Genomic DNA, 23,558 nt, shown 5'->3' with positions numbered 1-23,558 from the left:
GACAAGCCCGCTGAAGGTCAGACCCAATCACACGCCTCGCGGGCAGCCCCGAGCCCGCCCCCCTCTCTTTTGCCCAAGAATCAGGTCTCCCTGCAAGCCCAGCCCACCAACCACCCCCCTCCCCATCTCCCCACTCCTCCCCTCCCTCTTCTCCTACCCAAATCCCCGAGAAGAAATGGGAGGGAGTTACGGGGGACGCGTGCTTGGCTCCAGCACTTTGGGAATGAAAGGAATTGCAGGAGAGCCCCGGAGTCCACAGAGTTTTCAAGGAGCTTCTGTATTCAATAAAAACAGCTACTTGTCTTCTTGCACCCGTCTGTTAGCCTCTCGCTCGTCGGCGGGGGAGGGGAGGAGCCCAGCGTCTGATCGGCCACACCGCTGGAGTTCTGGGCTGCCAGCCGTAACCTTATCCTTGTGCAAAAGTCTGCTTCTTATAGCAGACGTGGAACCAGCGGACTCATTGCTTTGCCTGCTCCGAAAAGAATTTTTAATATTTTTTTAAACCGAGAATTAAAAGAAAGGGATGAAGGTGAGATGGAGGGACCCAAGAGGTCAAAACCCATGATTTTATAGGGAAGCTCTCCGTCGAGGTCTGAAACTGACAGGTTTCTCTCTTGAATGTTTAGATTCTACGCTAGCTTCATTCAGAGGCTTGTCTCTTAAAGAGCTGAACTGTACTCTGAGGCGGGAGGAGAAAGAAATGTATGGGAGCTGACATTAAGGGGGTGAGTAATTGAATTTTCCAGCTGATTCCGTCCTGAACCCGGATGAGGGGACAGAGGGGGAGGAGAAAAGACAGGGAAAGCAACTCACAGAGATCTCCAAGCGTCTAGGCCCACAGCTCCTCATAAAGGGCCTCAGGAGCTGAAAATATGGTCACTCCACAGTGAAAATAATAAGAAAGGGGCAGGTTTCTAAATTCCTTCTACTTACCCCTCTTCAAAGTAATCCACTTAAACCCGGAGTATCGATTCTGTGGTCATTTTTTCCACGTTTAAATGATTCCCTCTTATTGGCTCCTTTTTGTTCTTAATATTTCTTAAGATGTCTCTCAAAAATTTTCTGGAACAGAGCCAAACAAGGTGCCAGCATATATTAGGCATTCAATAGAGATGTGCTGAGTGAATGAATACATTCTCCTGTTGGTAAAGAATGGAAGCTTTGGCCGGGACCTCTGCGGAGTATTTAAGATATTTCAAGGCTTAAGGATTCTCAACTAAGTTTATGAGGCGCATATGTCCACTAATTTTTAGAAATCTAATTTTCTATTAGTTACCAAAATATACCTCATGACCCGTGAGATTAATCAGATATTCTAGCTATGTGGTATAAGAGTTGGAAGGAAGGTGTTCAGAGACTATACTGAGGCCCAAGATGGAATTGTATAAGAACATGTATAAGAGGCATGTAAAATGAGGAAAGCAACTAAAAAATACTTTCAACAAGACTGTCACTCTCTGTGACAAAGAAGCATTCCCACATCAAGAAATTTACCTCTTACATAATAGGTAAAAAAATACTTTGTATTAATAATGTTGCTTGCGGAATGTTTCAGATGCCTTATATCAGCTGCAGAGAAATATCCCCAACTAGTTTTTCTGATTATAACCTCAAATTGTTATTATAATTTAATAAAATAATTAAATATCATACTGTGTTTGAATGTAAAATGTATAATTAAAAATTAAGAACCTTAAGGTAAAAATATACCTAAATTTATCACCTTCATTATCCTTCATCTTCTCAAAGTGAAAAATTTGTGTGAATTTTCAGTTAACACAATTTTTTGAAATCTGAATTTTTTTGTCCAATTCTTGGTATATTTTTAAACTTATTTTCTAGGTCTTCTCTTAAATGTAAAACAGTGAAATGAATACAAAGTTTAGAAACACATTACTTATGAAGCTACCAGAATCCTAAATCAACTCAAGAGCTAGAGAGAGTTACAGTGCTTGCAGCAACATGTAGAAATGGTGTTCCAAACTGTTTCTCATTAACTCTCTGGATTTATAGAGAATTCCATGGCCTGATACTGTTCTAGGAGGTGAGAAATGTTGCAGTCTGTCTAGCAAGCCCCACCTTCTGGTCACATCTCAGGCCTTCTCAGTGCGGTGAATGAGTCCTTTCAGGCAAAGTGGCTTGGGTGAATAGAGTTATTACTACCTTATGCTCTCTGTATTCTGTGGTCTGAATTCTCCTGGCCACTGCCCAGAGGGGCATAACCTGGGTCTGAATTAATGCTCTGGAAGGAAATATAGTGGATTCATAGTAAGGAATAGTTAATTATGCCTAACCCCTCTAGCCTATAGCTAGCTGCCAGGTTAAGAACCTCCTAGGATCTTGCCCATGGATTTGCAGGAGGTGGAGTCATCAGGAGGAAGTATAATGCTAAATAGTAAAGTGCGTAAAGGGAAGCTAGAAGAGACCCACCTCACTACATTCAGCTTCACAGGGGATGACTTCCAGGGACGTTGTTTCCTAGGCCATCTTTCAGCCAGTCCTTGCTAACTGTTATATAGAGCTTCAAAAATGTAATAGAATGTGACAATTTTCTTGACATATGTCTTTTATTTGGAGCACAATTAGCTGTAGGACATTTCCTATATTGTTATATTTATTCAGCTTTGTAGAATTTGCTTTCATCACAAGTCTTTCAAAAACAAGATGAAAACAGTTTAGAGAAAAAATAGTCACATCCTTTGTAGCAGTATTTTAGATTGACCACTTGTCCATATTGGTTTGTCTGGGAAACTTAGAGAGTAATTTGATAATTGATTAGAGGTCATATTAGGGGAACTTAAATGTTCTAGACAATCTTCAGAGTTCACAGAGCTTTATTAAACATTGTGTAATGCTCATAACTCTCCCTTAATATTGTCAAAAATCCCTAGGAATGAGCGGATGCAGATTCAAAAGAAATGTTTTAAATATTGAGACCTCCATAACAAAATTGGAACTAAAGAAACCTTGTCCATAGCTGGATGTCCCTAATGCAAACAGTAATAGAGTATTTGAGGTAGAGGGAACTCTACACTAAGACTTAAACTACTACAGGTAGAATTAGGTGAAAGAAGTAGAGTTTTGAAAAGATGCATCATCTTTGAAATGATTTGGTATTCACAACAGAGAGAGAGAGGGAGAAAGAGAGAGAGAAGATATATATATGAACATTTTCTCCAAACACTGTGCAATAACTAAAACCATCAAATTTGACTTATTGAATGAGAAATTATTATGGGGGTGGGAAAATTTTGCACATATCAGAAATACTTAAAATGTTTAAAAGAAAATTGCTGTTGAATGTAATCCCTCTCTTACTGTGCCTAATAGTTTGTCTTTCTTGCCCTTTTCTGAACTTTAGGTCAATTATTTTAAGAAAGAAATGACTAAGCAGTTTGACATTTATTTTACAGCTTTTTTTTTTCTAATACATGAATGGCTAAAAAATATTTTCTGTTTTAAAGTGGAGTTGGTCCCTCTTACCCCACAGATGGACCATTGTATTATAGAAAGTTGGGGGGGAGGGATAGAGAAGTTTATTTTCATAGTCAGCCTAGCTCACAATTACCCCACAGTGATGATTGGGTATTTTTCTGCACCTTTACTGTGAAATAACATACAGAACTTGAGAGGAATCTAAATTTAGCTCAATTTTAACGATAAAAAAATCCTCAGATGAAAAGTTTGGTCTGTTAGGGTGTTGAAGGAGTCAATTCAGAGATGACAGACCCATGCTGTTTAAGAGAACTTAACGTAAAATAAAATCTAAATGAACCCCAAACAAGCAAGACCTATTGCCTTATACATGTACATCTCTCTTAAAAATATCCTTTAGTTAGCTATACTTACAGGAAGCTATCATAGTTCTTTTTCATTATTATCCAAACATAGAAGAGAGGAACAGAGAAGAGAATGACTCAGGGCAAAACCTTAAATATTTGTTGGACCTTTGTCAAGATACTTTTACTCTCTGTTGTTTTTTTTCTTCTTAATTGAATGGATTTGGCATTTACGAAGCTCCTGTGTGTCAGCAAATATTAAACAAGACTTTCTACAAAGTGTTATAGGAAAACATCAACATTTCTAACAATAGAAGTAGAAGATGGGATTTTTTTAACATCTTTATTGGAATATAATTGCTTTACAATGGTGTGTCAGTTTCTGCTTTATAATAAAGTGAATCAGTTACACATATATGTATAGCCCCATAGCTCTTCCCTCTTGTGTCTCCCTCCCTCCCACGCTCCTTATCTCACCGCTCTAGGTGGTCACAAAACACCGAGCTGGTCTCCCTGTGCTATGCGGCTGCTTCCCACTAGCTATCTATTTTACATTTGGTCCTGTATATATGTCCATGCCACTCTCTCACTTTGTCCCAGCTTACCCTTCCCCCTCCCCGTATCCTCAAGTCCATTCTGTAGTAGGTCTGCATCTTTATTCCCATCTTAGACCTAGGTTCTTCATGAACTTTTTTTTTCTTAAATTCCATATATATGTATTAGCATACAATATTTGTTTTTCTCTTTCTGAATTACTTCACTCTGTATGACAGTCTCTAAGTCCATCCACCTCACTACAAATAACTCAATTTCGTTTCTTTTATGGCTGAGTAATATTCCATTGTATATATGTGCCACATCTTCTTTATAAATTCATCTGTCGATGGACACTTAGGTTGTTTACATGTCCTGGTTATTGTAAACAGAGATGCAATGAACATTGTGGTACATGACTCTTTTTGAATTATGGTTTTGTCAGCATATATGCCCAGTAGTGGCATTGCTGGGTCATATGATAATTCTATTTTTAGTTTTTTAAGGAACCTCCATACTGTTCTCCATAGTGGCGGTATCAATTTATATAGCCACCAACAGTGCAAGAGGTTTTATTTTTTGCCACACCCGCTCCAGCATTTATTGTTTGTAGAGATTTTGATGATGATTCTGACTGGTGTGAGGTGATACCTCATTGTAGTTTTGATTTGCATTTCTCTAATGATTAGTGATGTTGAGGATCCTTTCATGTGTTTGTTGGCAATCTGTATATCTTCTTTGGAGAAATGTCTATTTAGGTCTTCTGCCCATTTTTGGATTAGGTTGTTTGTTTTTATGATATTGAGCTGCATGAGCTGCTTGTAAATTTTGGAGATTAATCCTTTGTCAGTTGCTTCATTTGCAAATATTTTCTCCCATTCTGATGGTTGTCTTTTCGTCTTGTTTATGGTTTCCATTGCTGTGCAAAAGCTTTTAAGTTTCATTAGGTCCCATTTGTTTATTTTTGTTTTTATTTCCATTTCTCTAGGAAGTGGGTCAAAAAGGATCTTGCTGTGATTTATGTCATGTAGTGTTCTCCGTATGTTTTCCTCTAAGAGTGTAATAGTGTCTGGCCTTATATTTAGGTCTTTAATCCATTTTGAGTTTATTTTTGTGTATGGTGTTTGGGAGTGTTCTAAATGCATTCTTTTACATGTAGCTGTCCAGTTTTCCCAGCACCACCTATTGAAGGGGCTGTCTTTTCTCCACTGTATATTCTTGCTTCCTTTATCAAAGATAAGGTGATCATATGTGCATGGGTTTATCTCTGGGCTTTCTATCCTGTTCCATTGATCTATATTCTGTTTTTGTGCCACTACCCTACTGTTTGATCACTGTAGCTTTGTAATATATTCTGAAATCAGGGAGACTGATTTCTCCAGCTCCGTTTTTCTTTCTCAAGACTGCTTTGGATACTTGGGGTCTTTTGTGTTTCCATACAAATTGTGAAATTTTTTGTTCTAGTTCTGTGAAAAATGCCATTGGTAGTTTGATAGGGATTGCATTGAACCTGTAGATTGCTTTGGGTAGTAGAGTCATTTTCACAGTGTTGATTCTTCCAATCCAAGAACATGGTATATCTCTCCATCTATTTGTATAATCTTTAATTTCTTTCATCAGTGTCTTATAATTTTCTACATACAGGTCTTTTGTCTACTTAGGTAGGTTTATTCCTAGATATTTTATTCTTTTTGTTGCAATGGTAAATGGGAGTGTTTTAATTTCACTTTAAGATTTTTCATCATCAGTGTATAGAAATGCAAGAGATTTCTGTGCTTTAATTTTGTAGCCTGCTACTTTACCAAATTCATTGATTAGCTCTAGTAGTTTTCTGGTAGCACCTTTAGGATTCTCTATGTATAGTATTATGTCATCTGCAAACAGTGACAGCTTTAATTCTTCTTTTCCAATTTGGATTCTTCTTATTTCTTTTTCTTCTCTGATTGCTGTGGCTAAAACTTCCAAAACTATGTTTAATAATATTGGTGAGAGTAGGCAACCTTGCCTTGTTCCTGATCTTAGTGAAAATGGTTTCAGTTTTTCACCATTGAGGACGATGTTGGCTGTGGGTTTGTCATATATGGCCTTTATTATGTTGAGGTAAGTTCCTTCTATGCCTACTATCTGGAGGGTTTTTATTATAAATGGATGTCGCATTTTGTCGAAAGCTTTCTCTGCATCTATTGAGATGATCATATGGTTTTTCTCCTTCCATTTGTTAATATGGTGTATCACATTTATTGATTTCCATATATTGAAGAATACTTGAATTTCTGGGATAAAACCCACTTGATCTGGGTGTATAATTCTTTTAATGTACTGTTGGATTCTGCTTGCCAGTATTTTGTTGAGGAATTTTGCATCTATGTTCATCAATGATATTGGCCTGTAGTTTTCTTTCTGTGGGACATCTTTGTCTGGTTTTGGTACAATGGTAATGGTGGTCTCGTTGAATGAATTTGTGACTGTTCCTCCTTCTGCTATATTTTGGAAGAGTATAAGAAGGATAGGTTTTAGCTCTTCTCTAAATGTTTGATAGAATTTGCCTGTGAAGCCATCTGGTCCTGGGCTTTTGCTTGTTGGAAGATTTTTAATCACAGGGTCAATTTCAGTGCTTGTGATTGGTCTGTTCATATTCTTTATTTCTTCCTTGCTCAGTCTCAGAAGGTTGTGCATTTCTAAGAATTTGTTCATTTCTTCCAGGTTGTCCATTTCATTGGCATATAGCTGCTTATAGTAATGTCTCATGATCCTTTGTATTTCTACAGTGTCAGTTGTTACTTCTCCTTTTTCATTTCTAATTTTATTGATTTGAGTCTTCTCCCTTTTTTCCTGATGTGTCTGGATAATGGTTTAACAATTTTGTTTATCTTTTCAACGAATCAGCTTTTAGTTTTATTGATCTTTGCTATAGTTTCCTTCATTTATTTTTCATTTATTTCTGATCTGATCTTTATGATTTCTTTCCTTCTGCTAAATTTGGTTTTTTTTTTTCTTCTTTCTCTAATTGCTTTAGGTGCAAGTTTAGGTTGTTTATTCGAAATGTTTCCTGTTTCTTAAGGTAGGATTTTATTGCTATAAACTTCCCTCTTAGAACTGCTTTTGCTGCATCCCATAGGTTTTGTGTCATCATGTTTTCATTGTCATTTGTTTCTAGGTATTTTTTGATTTCCTCTTTGATTTCTTCAGTGATCTCTTGGTTATTAAGTAGTGTGTTGTTTAGCCTCCATGTGTTTATATTTTTTACAGATTTTTTTTCCTGTAATTGATATCTAGTCTCACAGCATTGTGGTCAGAAAAGATACTTCATACGATTTCAATTTTCTTAAATTTACAAAGGCTTGATTTGTGACCCAAGATGTGATCTATCCTGGAGAATGTTCCATGAGCACTTGAGAAGAAAGTGTATTCTGTTATTTCTGGATGGAATGTCCTGTAAATATCAATTAAGTCCATCTTGTTTAATGTGTCATTTAAAGCTTGTGTTTCCTTATTTATTTTCATTTTGGATGATCTGTCCATTGGTGAAAGTGGGGTGTTAAAATGCCCTACTATGATTGTGTTACTGTCGATTTCCCCATTTATGGCTATTAGTATTTGCATTATGTATTGAGGTGCTCTTATGTTGGGTGAAAAAATATTTAAAATTGTTATATCTTCTTCTTGGATTGATCTCTTGATCATTATGTAGTACACTTGTCTCTTGTAATAGTCTTTGTTTTAAAGTCTATTTTTTCTGATGTGAGAACTCTTATTCCAGCTTTCTTTTGATTCCCATTTGCATGGAATATCTTTTTCCATCCCCTCACTTTCAGTCTGTATGCGTCCCTAGGTCTGAAGTAAGTCTCTTGTAGACATTCAGCCAGTCTATGTCTTTTGGTTGGAGCATTTAATCCATTTACATTTAAGGTAATTATCGATATGTATGTTCCTATTACCATTTTCTTAATTGCTTTGGGTTTGTTAATTTAGGTCTTTTCCTTCTCTTGTGTTTCCTGCCTAGAGAAGTTCCTTTAGCATTTGTTGTAAAGCTGGTTTGGTGGTGCTGAATTCTCTTACCTTTTGCTTGTCTGTAAAGGTTTTCATTTCTCCCTCAAGTCCGAATGAGGATTTTGCTGGATAGAGTAATCTTGGTTGTAGGTTTTTCCCTTTCATCACTTTAAATATGTCCTGCCACTCCCTTCTGGCTTGGAGAGTTTCTGCTGAAAGATCAGCTGTTAACCTTATGGGGATTCCCTTGTATGTATTTGTTGTTTTTCCCTTGCTGCTTTTAATATTTTTTCTTTGTATTTAATTTTTGGTAGTTTGATTAATATGTGTTTTGCAATGTTTCTCCTTGGATTTATCCTGTTAAGGGACTCTCTGTGCTTCCTGGGCTTGATTAACTATTTCCTTTCCCGTATTAGGAAGTTTTCAATTATAATCTCTTCAAATATTTTCTCAGTCCCTTTCTTTTTCTTTTCTTCTTCTGGGACCCCTACCGTTTGAATGTTGGTGTGTTTAATCTTATCCAAGAGGTCTCTGAGACTGTCCTCAGTTCTTTTTTTTTTTTTCCCTTATTCTGCTCTGCAGTAGTTATTTCCACTCTTTTATCTTCCAGGTCACTTATCCATTCTTCTGCCTCAGTTATTATGCTATTGATCCCTTCTAGAGTATATTTAATTTCATTTATTGTGTTGTTCATCACTGTTTGTTTGCTATTTAGTTCTTCTATGTCCTTGTTAAGAATTTCTTGTATTTTCTCCATTCTATTTCCAAGATTTTGGATCATCTTTACTATCATTATTCTGAATACTTTTTCAGGTAGACTGCCTATTTCCTCTTCATTTGTTAGGTCTGGTGGGTTTTTACCTTGGCCCTTCATCTGCTGTGTGTTTCTCTGTCTTCTCATTTTGCTTAACTTACAGTGTTTGGGGTCTCTTTTTTGCAGGCTGCATGTTCATAGTTCCCATTGTTTTTGGTGTCTGCCCCCAGTGGGTAAGTTTGGTTCAGTGGGTTGTGTAGGCTTCCTGGTGGAGGGGACTAGTGTCTGTGTTCTGGTGGATGAGGCTGGATCTTGTCTTTCTGGTGGGCAGGTCCACGTCTGGTGGTGTGTTTTGGGGTGTCTGTGGCCTTTTTATTATTTTAGGCAGCCTCTCTGCTAATGGTTGGGGTTGTGTTCCTGTCTTGCTGGTTTTTGGCATAGGGTGCTAGCACTCGAGCTTCCTGGTCATTGAGTGGAACTGGGTCTTGGTGTTGAGATGGAGATCTCTGGGAGATTTTCGCTGTTTGATACTACATGGAGCCGGGATGTCTCTTGTGGACCAATGTCCTGAACTTGACTCTCCCACCTCAGACGCACAGCCCTGATGCCTGGCTGGAGCAACAAGTGCCTGTCATCAACACGGCTGAGAACAAAAGGGAGAAAAAAGAAGAAAGAAAGAAAGAAGAAGATAAAATTAAATGAAATTAAAAAATTATTAAAATAAAAAATAATTATTAAAAAATATTTTAAGCCATAAAAAAACAGAAAGAAACAAGAGAGAAACCAAAACCAAATCTACCAATGATAACAAGGGCTAAAAACTATACTAGAAAAAAAAAAAACAAACAGACAGAATCCTAGGACAAATGGTAAAAGCAAAGCTATACAGACAAAATGACACACAGAAGCATACACATACACACTCACAAAAAAAGAAAAGGGAAAATTATATATATATATATATATATATATATCATTGCTTTGGGATGATTCGTTGTCTATTCAGGTATTACACAGATGCAGGGTACATCACATTGATTGTGGGGATTTAATCCGCTGCTCCTGAGGCTGCTGGGAGAGATTTCCCTTTCTCTTCTTTGTTCGCACAGCTCCTGGGGTTCAGCTTTGGATTTGGCCCCATCTCTGCGTGTAGGTCACCTGAGGGCGTCTGTTCTTCGCTCGGACAGGATGGGTTTAAAGGAGCCGCTGCTTCGGGGGCCCTGGCTCACTCTGGCCGGGGGGAGGGAGGGTATGGAGTGCAGGGCGAGCCTGCGGCGGCAGAGGCCAGCATGATGTTGCAGCAGCCTGAGGCGCCGTGTGTTCTCCCGGGGAAGTTGTCCCTGCATCATTGGACCCTGGCAGTGGCGGGCTGCACAGGCTCCCAGGAGGGGAACTGTGGATAGTGACCTGTGCTCGCACACAGGCTTCTTGGTGGCTGCAGCAGCAGCCTTAGCGTCTCATGCCAGTCTCTGGGGTCCGTGCTGTTAGCCGCGGCTCGCGCCCGTCTCTGGAGCTCCTTTAAGTGGTGCTCTTAATCTCCTCTCCTCGCGCACCAGGAAACAAAGAGGGAAGAAAAAGTCTCTTGCCTCTTTGGCAGCTCCAGACTTTTTCCTGGACTCCCTCCCGGCTAGCTGTGGCGCACTAACCCCTTCAGGCTGTGTTCATGCCGCCAACCCCAGTCCTCTCCCTGGGATCCGACCGAAGCCCGAGCCTCAGCTCCCAGCCCCGCCCAATTCCGGCAGGTGAGCAGACAAGCTTCTGAGGCTGGTGAGTGCTGGTCGGCACTGACCCTCTGTGCGGGAATCTCTCCGCTTTGCCCTCTGCACCCCGTTGCTGCACTCTCCTCCGTGGTTCCGAAGCTTCCCCCACTCCACCACCCACAGTCTCCGCCCGTGAAGGGGCTTCCTAGTGTGTGGAAACCTTTCCTCCTTCACAACTCCCTCCCACTGGCGCAGGTCCCATCCCTATTCTTTTGTCTCTGTTTTTTCTTTTTTCTTTTGCCCTACCCAGGTACGTGGGGAGTTTCTTGCCTTTTGGGAGGTCTGAGGTCTTCTGCCAGCGTTCAGTAGATGTTCTGTAGGAGTTGTGCCACAGGTAGATGTATTTCTGATGTATTTGTGCAGAGGAAGGTGATCTCCACCTCTTACTCTTCCGTCATCTTGAAGCTCCTGAAGATGGGATTTTAAACATTTTAGTGATCTACAAACCATTGCCAGAGGAAGTCACCACACCAATAACATATCCCAATGATATTTCACTGTATATGGCTCCCTAACTATCATTTGAGTAGTAATTGTCTTGATTCACATTGGCTGTTCCTAATAAAATAAGGTTGCTGGAGATAAGGATTTTACATTCTTTATAGGGATTATTTACTCTTAAGAATCTACTCATAGCAATTTCATGAATTTTTAAATTTAATTTTGGTAGTAAAATGAGAATATGCAAATAGTTTTCCTTTGACACTTATTATTTCCTAATATAAATAATAAAAATGACCAAATATATCAGTGCACTTTCCAAAATAAGTGAATCCTCTTTTTCACCTCAATCATGTCTTCATAGATTCACCCATCCCAATGACATTTGTCAGTACTTTTGACTTAAATGAATATTGTTTCCAGACAACCATTTGTAATCTCTTTTGTGCCTCTACCATTTGTACCAATTCATTTAATTCTGAAATCAAATGCATATGCTTCAGAAATCTGAAGACTCACACAAAACAGATTTCTGAATTATAAAAATTATTTCTGTTATTTTTATATGACAGTCATACATTCTCTTGATGCCAAAACGAATGCCAAATATAAGATTTAAGGTTGGTAAGTATGGTTAAATGTTGAAATATATCTGATTTTTAAAACATCTGTGATGAATAAGTCCAACTTAATTTGTTTTGCAGATTCTCAGTGTTTAATAACCCTCCCAATATTATATGTTCTGCCAGTACTGGTATGGTCAAATTATTGCACATTCAAATGCTGGACAAACAATAGATCTTATTTCAAAAGTTTCCCCAATCTCCTCTATAAGGCTGGAAAATCACATATGGATTCAAATTGTTGCAAAATAAGCAGTATTTACCATGAAGGTATAGTTTTGAAAGCAAAATACCTTTGCCACTAAAATACAAACTTTTTAATTTAAAATACTTAATGGTTTTGTTGTTGTTGTTGTTAGTCTTCATAGTTTCTTCATGAGGTAGGAATGTGGCAATTTCAATAGTTTCATTTTAAGGATGAGGTTAGGGACACTCAAAGTTCAAACTAGGGATACAGAAACAGAATATGTGAAAAACATTTTATTTTCACACTTCTCCTCTCATTATCAATTCTTTCCTTATAAATAATGCATTTTAGACCATATTTTTGTATCTTATAATGAGCACATTGTTTCCTTATAGATTAATTATTAAAATGAATGAGATCCCCAGTAATACAAATATTAAAATAAGGAAAGGTAATGTCAGTGACCATAGCCTTATTAATCTATAAATAAAAAGAGTTACATCTCTGAATACATTCAAAAAGCCTCTTTTTAAAGATAAATGAAGATGAGTTATTTTTATTCCAATACCAACTCTTAGGTTTCACTCTCTTCTGGGATTACTAAACTATTTTATAACTTTATATGCATCTGCAAACAGAAAACACTACTGAAGTGAACCTCAAGTCATTTCACACTTCCTGAGAAGACATTCAATATGTTAAAGAGAAGAAATATAATTATAACTACATCAATATTTTGTAAATGCATGGAACATCTTAAAAGTTGTCAAGTACTATACAAGAACTGATAATTCAAGCTTTAAACTTTGAAGTAGAGTATATATCAAGCCTTAGATAAGTATTATCTTCTAGAGTCTAAATACCTTGAGGGCAGAAACCCTCATTCTGTACTATATCTTCAATATCTTACTTCTCCATTCTTATTGAGCTTTGAATGTTTTTGTTGACACTTACCTTAATTGTGCATTTTAATTCTTCTTTAAAACACAAAAGAGTCTGTTTATGTAATTTTGTCCATTATTTTAAAGCACTGGAACTTTAGACATGAGTCACTATATTCCTGAGACCCAAGCTGAGATTGGACCCCCTGGAAGCTACTGACAGTACCATGGAGCTCTGACCAAACTGGAAGGAAGATTAAACACAGCACTACCTATGAAACTAGCTTTTGAGGTCTGGACAATCAAGACAAAGTTTGACATACTCCATAAGGCACAGTTTATTGGAATATTTAACTAAAATAGGGTTCAAAACTTCAGAAGGATCAGTTCTGCTGATAGAGGTACCACCAAGTTCAGATCTTCTTCTCATCTCCACCATTTCATGTTAATAAGAATCCTGCATGGTTTATGTCTAAGCTCCCATGAACATTGATGTTGACAACTAACCAGCACTTCTTCCTGTAGTCTCCACTGTCTTCTCCTGTTGATTCTACCCAATGATTCTGAAGCAGGGTAACTGAGTAAATTTTGATGAATGGATAAGAATGGAAGATGAAGATGTCAAGGAATTCATATAAGGATTTCAAATCATTGGGTTACAAATACATTTTTTATTTTATATGTAAACACATTCATATCATACAGCAAATATATAACAGCAAAAGTAGTGTCATGAGTTATCCTCAAAAATATGTCATAAATATGGAGAGTGATTCCATAAATATTTGAATGGGACATTGGCCTAAATCCTATAACCTTACTCATATTAAAGAAAGAAAAATCTATTAATGAGTTAATTAATTGCCTAGGAAATCAGGCACCCTACTTTGGAAGTAAATGTTATTTCTTACAGAAAGTGATTTTTTTAAATCTACTTTCTTTAGTACTGTCTTAAATAGATCTTTATTTGAGATTATAACAAAACATAATAACATAATAATCAGAAATAGTATTCTGACAAATATATAGTGTCTTATTTAGTCTCATGAGAGAACAGAACAGAAAATATACTCATTGTTATTTATTAAAAACCTGGGTCTGTCTTTGCTTCACCCTAGTTTTCAGAAATATGCCTGGGGGAAATTCACAGGGAATGCCTATCCAAACTTATATTCTCATAGCTTATGGACATCTTTGAGACATTTTCAAATCTATTACTAAGACATTTTCCTAAATTTGGATTGCCAGAATAGTTTATGCCTCAGAATCTCAGGGGCTAGGATAGGAATAAAAGTTTGAGTATTTTTGCAAGAAAAGCAGTCAGCATGGGAGAAAATTATTTATCCTGAGGGAGAAGGCCAGGGCAATAGTAGGAGAAAGCAATGTGGAGAGCACATGGAAATAGAGGGAAAAAAAAAAGAGACTCTTAACAGACTTTATAAATGAGAAGTGTTGAAGAAAGAGAGCTGTCTCAGAAAATGTTTTAAGAAGTGCTGCTCTATGATACATTTTCTGACATATTCTATTTAGATGAGACATCTCATCTTATCTATCATCTTCTCTTGCCCTTGGACTAGGATTTACCTATTGGCTTCCCTGAGTATCAGACTTTTGGATTACAACTGAATTATACCATTTGGATCCCCGTCTTGCATAAGGCAGATCATGGGACTTCTCAGCTTCTATAACCACATGAGCCAATTCCTCATAATAAATCACTACATATATATACATATATAGGTTTTATTGATTCTATTTCTCTGGGGAAACGTGACTAATACACTATTTTTTTAAAGTACTTTTGATTTCATTTTTAAATGGAGTGTTCAACTGCTTTGGAAGCTCTTTCAGAAATATTTAATAGTATTCCTTTCTCCATACTCTCCAAAATATTTGCTTTTAAAAAGACTGCTAAATATAAATAATATTTTTTAAAAGATATAAAAAATGAATTAAAGAGCACATGTAGAGAAATCAATACTTATACAAGAAGCATTAGAATCATTAAATTATTTTTCCTCCATATATAATTAAACCATAATGACAGTGGAATCCAGAAAAAAAAGTTATTACATTGACAAATTTGGTACAAACTGACCTTCCATTCTCTAAACAACATTTTAGGAATTATACCCAGCTGTATTATATATACACACACACACACACACACACACACACACACACACACACACACACACATATATGTAACCCAAAGTATGTCTTTCCATCACTAACAAAAGAAGTAAAAAAGAAGTAACAATAAACCAAGCTTAGGAACAAACTTACAAATATAAGAGACAAGGATTTGTACATAATTTCAAGTAGGACAGCAATAATCTGCTTTAGTTTTATTGATAAGGAATTAAGATAATTTCAAAAGAAAAATGTTGTTTTAGTCTGTTTTGGCTGTTATAACTAAAACACCATACACTGGGTGGCTTATTAACAATAGAAATTTATTTCTCACAGCTCAGGAGGCTGGGAAGTCTAAGATCAAAGTACCAGCAGATTCAATACCTGGTGAGAACCTACATTCTGGTTCATAGATGGTGAATGTCTTTTAACTGTAAACTTACATGGCAGAAGAGGCAATGTAGCTCTTTGAGACCTCTTTTATAAGGGCACTAATTGCATCCATGAAGGCTCCACCCTCATAACATAATCACCTCACAATGGCCCCACCTCCAAATACCATCACATTGGGGATGAGATTTTAATATATGAATTCTGGTGGGAATAAAACATTCTGTCTGCAGCAAATGTCTTGCATTGTACTTATCAGATAACAATGTAAGTTAGTCACCTCTTGGTTCTTATGCAGAATATCCTGTAAGATATGTATTAAGCAAATCAATTGAAATCTGTATTTGCTGCTTTTAAATGGTGACCCTCATTAATGATAAGCTTAAGTTATTTCAGTTATCAAGAAATGGTAAATTAACTCCTCTATAACTGGAAGACAAATCTCGAGTTTTGGCATGGATGTTTAACCTCATATGAATTATGTAATTATCAAAAGTTCAACAGATCTTATGTTTAGACACTACTTTTGACATTTTAAATTTAATAATCAAAGACAAATATTCATAGAAGGATCAGAGGTTGTCAGCAAAAATGACAGAGTAAGCAGATCCAAGCAACTGTCTTTCTACAGCAATACTGAAAAACCAAGCAAAAGTGGTCAGAATCAACTCTGTTAAAACTCTAGAAAAAAATACTTACTGTAATTTAAAAAAAAACCCACCAAATTAAAAAAAAATGCAGTGTAAACAGCACACTTATCATCTGAAACCATGGAGGCCAGATGAGAATGGGATTAAATTTTTTTAAGTGCTGAAGGAAAAAACTTTCAACTAAGCATTCTATATCCAACAGCAAAATTATTTTTCAAAGATGAAGGAGAAATTAAGACCATTTCCAAATAAACAAACATTGAGAGAGTTTGTTGCTAATAGACCTGTTTTTTTGTTGTTGTTGTTGTTTTATTTTTTTTGTTTTATTTATGAAATGTTAAAGGGAATCCATCAAACTCAAATAAGAAAACACTGGACAGTAACTCAGAGCCATATGAAGAAATAAAGAACTTTGATAGTGGTAACTACATAGGAAAATATAAAATCCAGCATGGCTTTAGTTTTGGTTTAAAACTACTCTTTTTGTTTTTATACATAATTTAAAATAAAAGGCATAAAATAATTGTAAATCTATGTTTGTTATGGACTGAATTTTGTTCCCCCCAAATTTATATGTACAAGCTTTAACCTCCAATGTGACTATATTTGGAGATAAGGTCTTTAAAACAGTAATTAAGGTTAAAAAAGGTTATAAGAATAGGGCCCTAATCCAATGGGAATGGTGTCCTTATAAGAAGAAGAGATACTTGTCCTGCACTCATGCAGAAAAAGTCCATGTGAGGATACAGTGAGAAGGCAGCCATCTGTAAAGCAAAAAGAGTTGCCTCAGAAAAGCAAACCTGCTGCTACCTTGATCTTAGACTTCCAGTTTCTACAGTTGTTAGCAAATAAATTTCTGTTGTTTAAACCAGCTGATCTGGGGTACATTTTTATGATGGCCCTAGCAAACTTATGCAATGTTAATGGGTGCACAGTGTGTAAAGATGCAATTCATGACAACAACAACATAAGGGAGTGTGGAACAAATCTGTATAGGAACAGAATTTTGTATGCTATTGAAGCTAACTTGGTATCATTTCAAACTACATTGTTGTAAATTCTTCTTTATCAGTAATTAAATGTAAATGATTAAACTCTCCTACCAAAACACAGAAATTGACAGAATGAATTTTTTAAAAAAGATTCAACAATATGCTGTCTAAAAAAGACTCACTTTATTTTTTTTATATATTGTGATTTTTTAACTTTTTTTATTGGCAGTTTTAAAACTTTTTATTTTGAGATAACTATAGATTCAAAGGAAGTCACAAAGAAATACACAAGCAGGTCCTGTGCACCCTTCACCCAGCCTTCCCATATGTTAACAACTTACAAAACTATTGTTCTATAGTGAAATACCAAAATCAGGAAATTGATAATACAAACCATAGAGCTTATTCAGATTTCACCAGTTATAGATTCGTGTATGTATATGTTGCTCTATGCAATTTTATCACATGTGCAGCTTCAGGTAACCACCACCACAGTCAAGATACAGAACTGTCCCATCACCATAAGACTCCCTTGTGTTACCCCTCCTTAGCCACGTTCACCCCCATTCCCCCCACATGAACACCCCCTAACTTCTGGCAACCACTCCATTTCTATAATTATTATTTCACAAGTGTTTTATAAATGGAATAATATTGTATGTATCCTTTTGGAATTGGCTTTTTTTAAAATTCAGCATAATTTCCTTGAGGTTTATCCAAGTTGTATATATCAGTAATTCATTCTTTTTCATTGCTGAGTACTATTCTGTGGTATAGATGTTACCACAGTTTGTTTAACCATTCACCCATTGAAGGACATTTTTGTAGTTTCCAGTTTGTGGCTATTAATAAATCTTCAATGAACATTCCCGTCCAAATTTCTTTTTTTGTTGTTGTTAATAGATCTTTATTGGAATATAATTGCTTTATAATACTCTGTTAGTTTCTGTTGTACACTAAAGTGAATCAGCCATATGCATACATATGTCCCCATATCCCTTCCCTCTTGATCCTCCCTCCCATCCTCCCTATCTCACCCCTCTAAGTCATCGCAAAGCACCAAGTTGATCTCCCTGTGCTATGCTGCTGCTTCCGACTAGCTAATTATTTTACATTCGGTAGTGTATATATGTCAATACTACTCTCACTTCGCCCCAGCTTCCGCCTCACACCCCATGTCCTCAAGCCCATTCTCTATGTCTACCTCTTTATTCCTGCCTTGCAACCAGGTTTATCATTACCATTTGTTTTCTTTTTTAGATTCCATATATATGTGTTAGCATACAGTATTTATTTTTCTCTTTCTGACTTCACTCTGTATGACAGTCTCTAGGTCCATCCACCTCACTACAAATAACTCAATTTCATTTCTTTTTATGGCTGAGTAATATTCTATTGTTTATATGTGCCACATCTTCTTTATCCATGCATCTGTCGATGGACACTTAGGTTGCTTCCATGTCCTGGCTATTGTAAATAGTGCTGCACTGAATATTGTGGTACATGACTCTTTTTGAATTATGGTTTTCTCAGGGTATATGTCCAGTAGTGGCATTGCTGGGTTATATAGTAGTTTTATTTTTAGTTTTTTAAGGAATCTCCATACTGTTTTCCATAGTAGTTGTATCAATTTACATTCCCACCAACAGTGCAGGAGGGTTCCCTTTTCACTGCACCCTTTCCAGCATTTATCGTTTGTAGATTTGTTTTTGATGATGGCCATTCTGACTGGTGTGAGGTGATAACTCATTATAGTTTTGATTTGCATTTCTCTAATAATTAGTGATGCTGAGCATCTTTTCATGTGCCTCTTGGTCATTTGTATGTCTTCCTTGGTGAAATGTCTATTTAGGTCTTCTGCCTAGTTTTTATTTGTATTGTTTGTGTTTTTGACACTCAGCTCAATGAGCTGTTTCAAACTATACCACCATATTTTGGAGATTAATCTTTTGTCTGTTGTTTCATTTGCAAATATTTGCTTCCATTCTGAGGGTTGTCTTTTCGTCTTGTTTATGGTTTCCTTTGCCATGAAAAAGCTTTTAAATTTAATTAAGTCCCATTTGCTTATTTTTGTTTTTATTTCTGTTACTCTAGGAGGTGGGTAAAAAAGATCTTGCTGTGGTTTATGTCAAAGTGTGTTTTTCCTATGTTGTCCTCAAAGAGTTTTATAGTGTCTGGACTTACATTTAGGTCTTTAATCCAGTTGGCATTTATTTTCCGTATGGTGTTAGGTAGTGTTTTCATTTCATTCTTTTACATGTAGCTGTCCAGTTTTCCAAGCACCGCTTATTGAAGATGCTGTCTTTTCTCTTTTGTGTATTCTTGCCTCCTTTGTCATAAATTAGATGACCATATGTGGATGTGTTTATCTCTGGGCATTCTATCCTGTACCATTGATATATATTTCTGTTTTTGTGCCAGTACCATACTGTCTTGATTACTGTAGCTTTGTGGTATTGTTTGAAGTCAAGGAGCCTGATTCCTCCAACTCTGTTTTACTTTCTCAAGATTGCTTTGGCTATTCAGGGTCTTTTGTGTTTCCACATGAATTGCAAAATTTTTTGTTCTGATTCTGTGAAGAATGCCATTGATAGTTTGATAGGGATTGCATTGAATCTGCAGATTGTTTTGGGTAGTATAGTCACTTTCACAATATTGTTTCTTGTTACCACAAAATATCTGGTGACAAAGTATTTAATACAGTAGTGAACACAATTACAATTATACATCTTTTTGTTATTCCCCACCCTCCCAAAAAATCTTCAAAATTTACTAAACTTTTTTCTTGATAAGAGCAGCTGTCAGGGCTTCCCTAGTGGTGCAGTGGTTGAGAGTCCGTCTGCCGATGCAGGGGACACGGGTTCATGCCCCAGTCTGGGAAGATCCCACATGCTGCGGAGCTGCTGGGCCCGTGAGCCATGGCTGCTGAGCCTGCACATCCGGAGCCTGTGCTCCGCAATGGGAGAGGCCACAGCAGTGAGAAGCCTGCGTACCACAAAAAAAAAAAAAAAAAAAAAAGAGCAGCTGTCACTATTGTTCATACTAGTAAATAATTTAATCAATTTTTCAGACTGAAATATCACTTTAAAGTAAAGATGACATTTTAGCAATGACTAAGAAAGAAATTGTGTTAGAGTGGAAAATTATGCTATGGAGAGTATTTTGAAAACATACATATGGAAATGTTACTGTCATTATGTGATCAATGCCAAAAACCACCTGTTTTACCTACAAGACTTCCATATCTGCACTCATTGGAAATGAAGAAATACTTTTCAAATAAAGATTTTCAGTGAATTTAAAGCCATTGAAAAAAAATATTGACACAGATCATTTCCTGAAATTTGCATGAATATTACTGAGTTGAAGAAAAACATTTAGCTAAGTCATGGATAGGATTGAACGGTGAATATCAATATTTATTACTAAGAGTAGACTCTTTCCACTTACAGCAACTGACATGAAGTATCAAGATAAATTAAATTAAATTAGAACCATATTTTTTATAACAACTAGTAAAGTCAAAAATATTGAAAGTATGAATATATTTCTATCATATGTCTCTCACTGAAAATATTGTTAATATTTTTATATTTTAGAGAGACCAAATACCAATACAATAGGAAGGAGGTGACATCAGCAAGGTGGCAGAATAAGAAGACCTAGCCCTAATTCTTCCACGGAAACACTGATATAACAAGCATATTTGGACCAAAAAACCTTCAGGTGAAATCCAGGATACAGTTATGAAGTTGCAGCAATCTCAGAAGAACATAAGGCTGAATTAACTCCTCCCCCAAACCAGTTAGCTCAGTGCCAAAAAGATTGCTTTGGCTTATGACTTCCCACTCAGGGAGAAAGGAGGGTGAAGTGAGAGCCTGGCTGCCTGACCTCCTGGCCTTGTGGTGTGCTCCTCTGAAGGGTTGATTTCTATCTCATCTCATACTAAGCACTGAAAGACCAACACAGCCTAGATGCCTGGAACAGCTAGGAACAAAGGGAAAAGGGTAGATTTACCCAAACAGCAAACACTGCTCTGTGTGATTAGGCAAAGCTGCAGAATTGAGGCTCTTCCTTTTAGAGGAAGGGAGAAAGCAAAGTACGCCTCGTCCCAGGCTTTCATTGTGTTCCTTGAGGGGTCAGTTTTGATTTCACCTCATAGCAAGTGCTTAAGGACTGGCATAGCCTGGGCACTTGGGACAGCTAGCAACAATGGAAAGGAAACAGGTGTTCTCCTACAACTGGCACTGCTCTCTGAGACTGGGAAAAGGTGCTATTTTTTCAAATGAGCAAGCACCAGTGCAATTCTATGAGGAACATGAAGAATCAAGAAAATATGCCACAATCAAAAGAAAAAAAATGCAGTTCCAGTGACTGACCTCCCCCCAAATCTCCAATAACTGACTCCAAATAAATGGAGATTTATGAATTAGATTATAAACAATTCAAATTAATCACCTAACAGTATCCCAGTGAGTTATAAAAGAACACTGATAGACAAGTAAATGAAATCAGGAAAATGATACATGAACAAAATGAGAATACCAACAAAGAGAGGTAAATTATTATAAAGAACCAAACAAATATCAGAGCCCAAAAATTCATAATTGAACTGAAAAATTTACTTCAGGAGTTCAATAACAGACTGGAACAAGCAGAAGAATGAATCAGCAAGCATAAAGACAGGTTGTTTGAAATTACCTAGTCAGAGGAGGAAAAAGAAAAAATATAATAAAAAAAAAATTTAACGAAGCCTAAAGGGTTTATGGGATTAATCAAGAAAACTAATGTACACATTATAGGATTCCTAGAAGCAAAAGAGAGAAAGAGAAAGGGAAAGTCTATTTAAAGAAATAATAGATGGACACTTTTCAAATCTGGGAAGGGAAATAAACATCCAGATTCATGAAGCTCAAATAGACTAAATTTAAAGAGGTGTCCTTGAAAACACATTAAATCAAACTGTCAAAAACCAAAGAGAAGGATTTTTTTAAGCAGCAAGAGAAAAGTGACATTGTATACAAGAGAGCCCATCTGTAAGCTTATCAGCAGATTTCTCAGCACAAACTTTGAAGGCCAGGAGAAAATGGAATGATATATTCAAAGTGCTGAAAGAAAAACTGCCAACCAAAGTTACTATACCCAAAAAAGCTGTTCTTCAGAAATGCAAAATAGATAAAGGCTTTCCCAGATGAACAAAAGCTGAGAGAATTCATTACCACTAGACCTGCCTAACATGAAATACTAGGCAGTTCTCCAAGTTGAAACAAATAACATTACTTATTAACATGAAAACATATGAATGAAAAAACTCACTGGTAAAGTGTATAATTAATACATAATGCTCTAATATTTTAATGCTGTCACTTAAATCACTTTTAACCCTAGTATAAAAGTTAAAAGAAAAATGATTAAGAATAACTATAGGAACTTCCCTGGTGGTCCAGTGACTAAGACTCTACGTTCCCAATGCAGGGGGTCTGGGTTCAAACCCTGGTCAAGGAACTAGATCCCACATGCTGCAACTAAGAGTTCACATGCTGCAACTAAGAGTTCACATGCCACAACTAAAGATCCCGCATGCCGCAACTAAGACCTAATGCAGCCAAATAAATAAATAAATATTTTTTTAAAAAAGAAAAACTATAACAACAAGAACTAGTTAATGGATACACAATATAAAAATATGTAAATAGTGACATCAATAACATAAAGTATGTTTGGGGAATAGAAATTTGGAGTTTTGTATGTGAGTAAAATTAAGTTGCTATTGATTTAAAAAAAGACTGTTCTAAATATAAGATGATTTATGTAACTCCCATGTGTAATATTGTGATTTATAACAAAAAAAAATATTTGGTCTTCATCCCCATTTCTGGCACAAGGCTCCTAAATATCTTGGAATTTCCTAAGGGATGAGCACCATAAAGGTGTCTTTTGCTATGTTCATGAGGTGACTTTTGGAACTCACTTAAAGATGGGGCTGATTGCCAGTGGAGACAATCAAGTGATTTAAGGGTTGGAACTTTCAGTCCCACCCCTAACCTGCAGAGATGGGGAGAGGCTGAAGGTTGAGTTCAATCACCAATGGCCAATGAGTTAATCAAACATGTCTCTGTAATGAAGCTCCATAAAAACCCAAAAGGATAAGGTGTGCAGAGCTTCCAGGTTGCTGAACATGTGGGGAACCTGGGAAAGTGGTACATCCAGATAGGGCATGAAAGCTTCACACTCTTTCCCCATACCTTGTGCACCTCCTCCATTGCTGTTCCTGAGTATTATTTTATAATAAGCCAGTGATCCAGTAAACAATATGTTTCTGTAAGTTCTGTGAGCCTCTCTAGCAAATTAGTTAAACCCAAGGTGGGGGGTCACTGGAACCCTCAATCTATAGCCTGTTATCAAAAGCATAGGTGATAACCTGGAGTTATGACTAGCATCTCA

General features: G+C 36.6%; 1 long non-coding RNA gene across 1 annotated transcript; it reads left to right on the top strand.

Annotated features, from left to right (window-relative positions):
• Nucleotides 1–37: 37 nt before the first annotated feature.
• LOC308612312 lies at nt 38–22,908 on the top strand. Its single transcript, XR_014015098.1, has 3 exons — nt 38–529; nt 627–725; nt 20,714–22,908. It is a non-coding gene; the product is annotated as an uncharacterized lncRNA (long non-coding RNA).
• Nucleotides 22,909–23,558: the final 650 nt, after the last annotated feature.

This window comes from Mesoplodon bidens (assembly GCF_964165515.1).
Source record: "Mesoplodon bidens genome assembly, chromosome: 2".
NCBI classification, from domain to species: domain Eukaryota; kingdom Metazoa; phylum Chordata; class Mammalia; order Artiodactyla; family Ziphiidae; genus Mesoplodon; species Mesoplodon bidens.
This window is presented reverse-complemented; position numbering and strand designations above follow the sequence as displayed.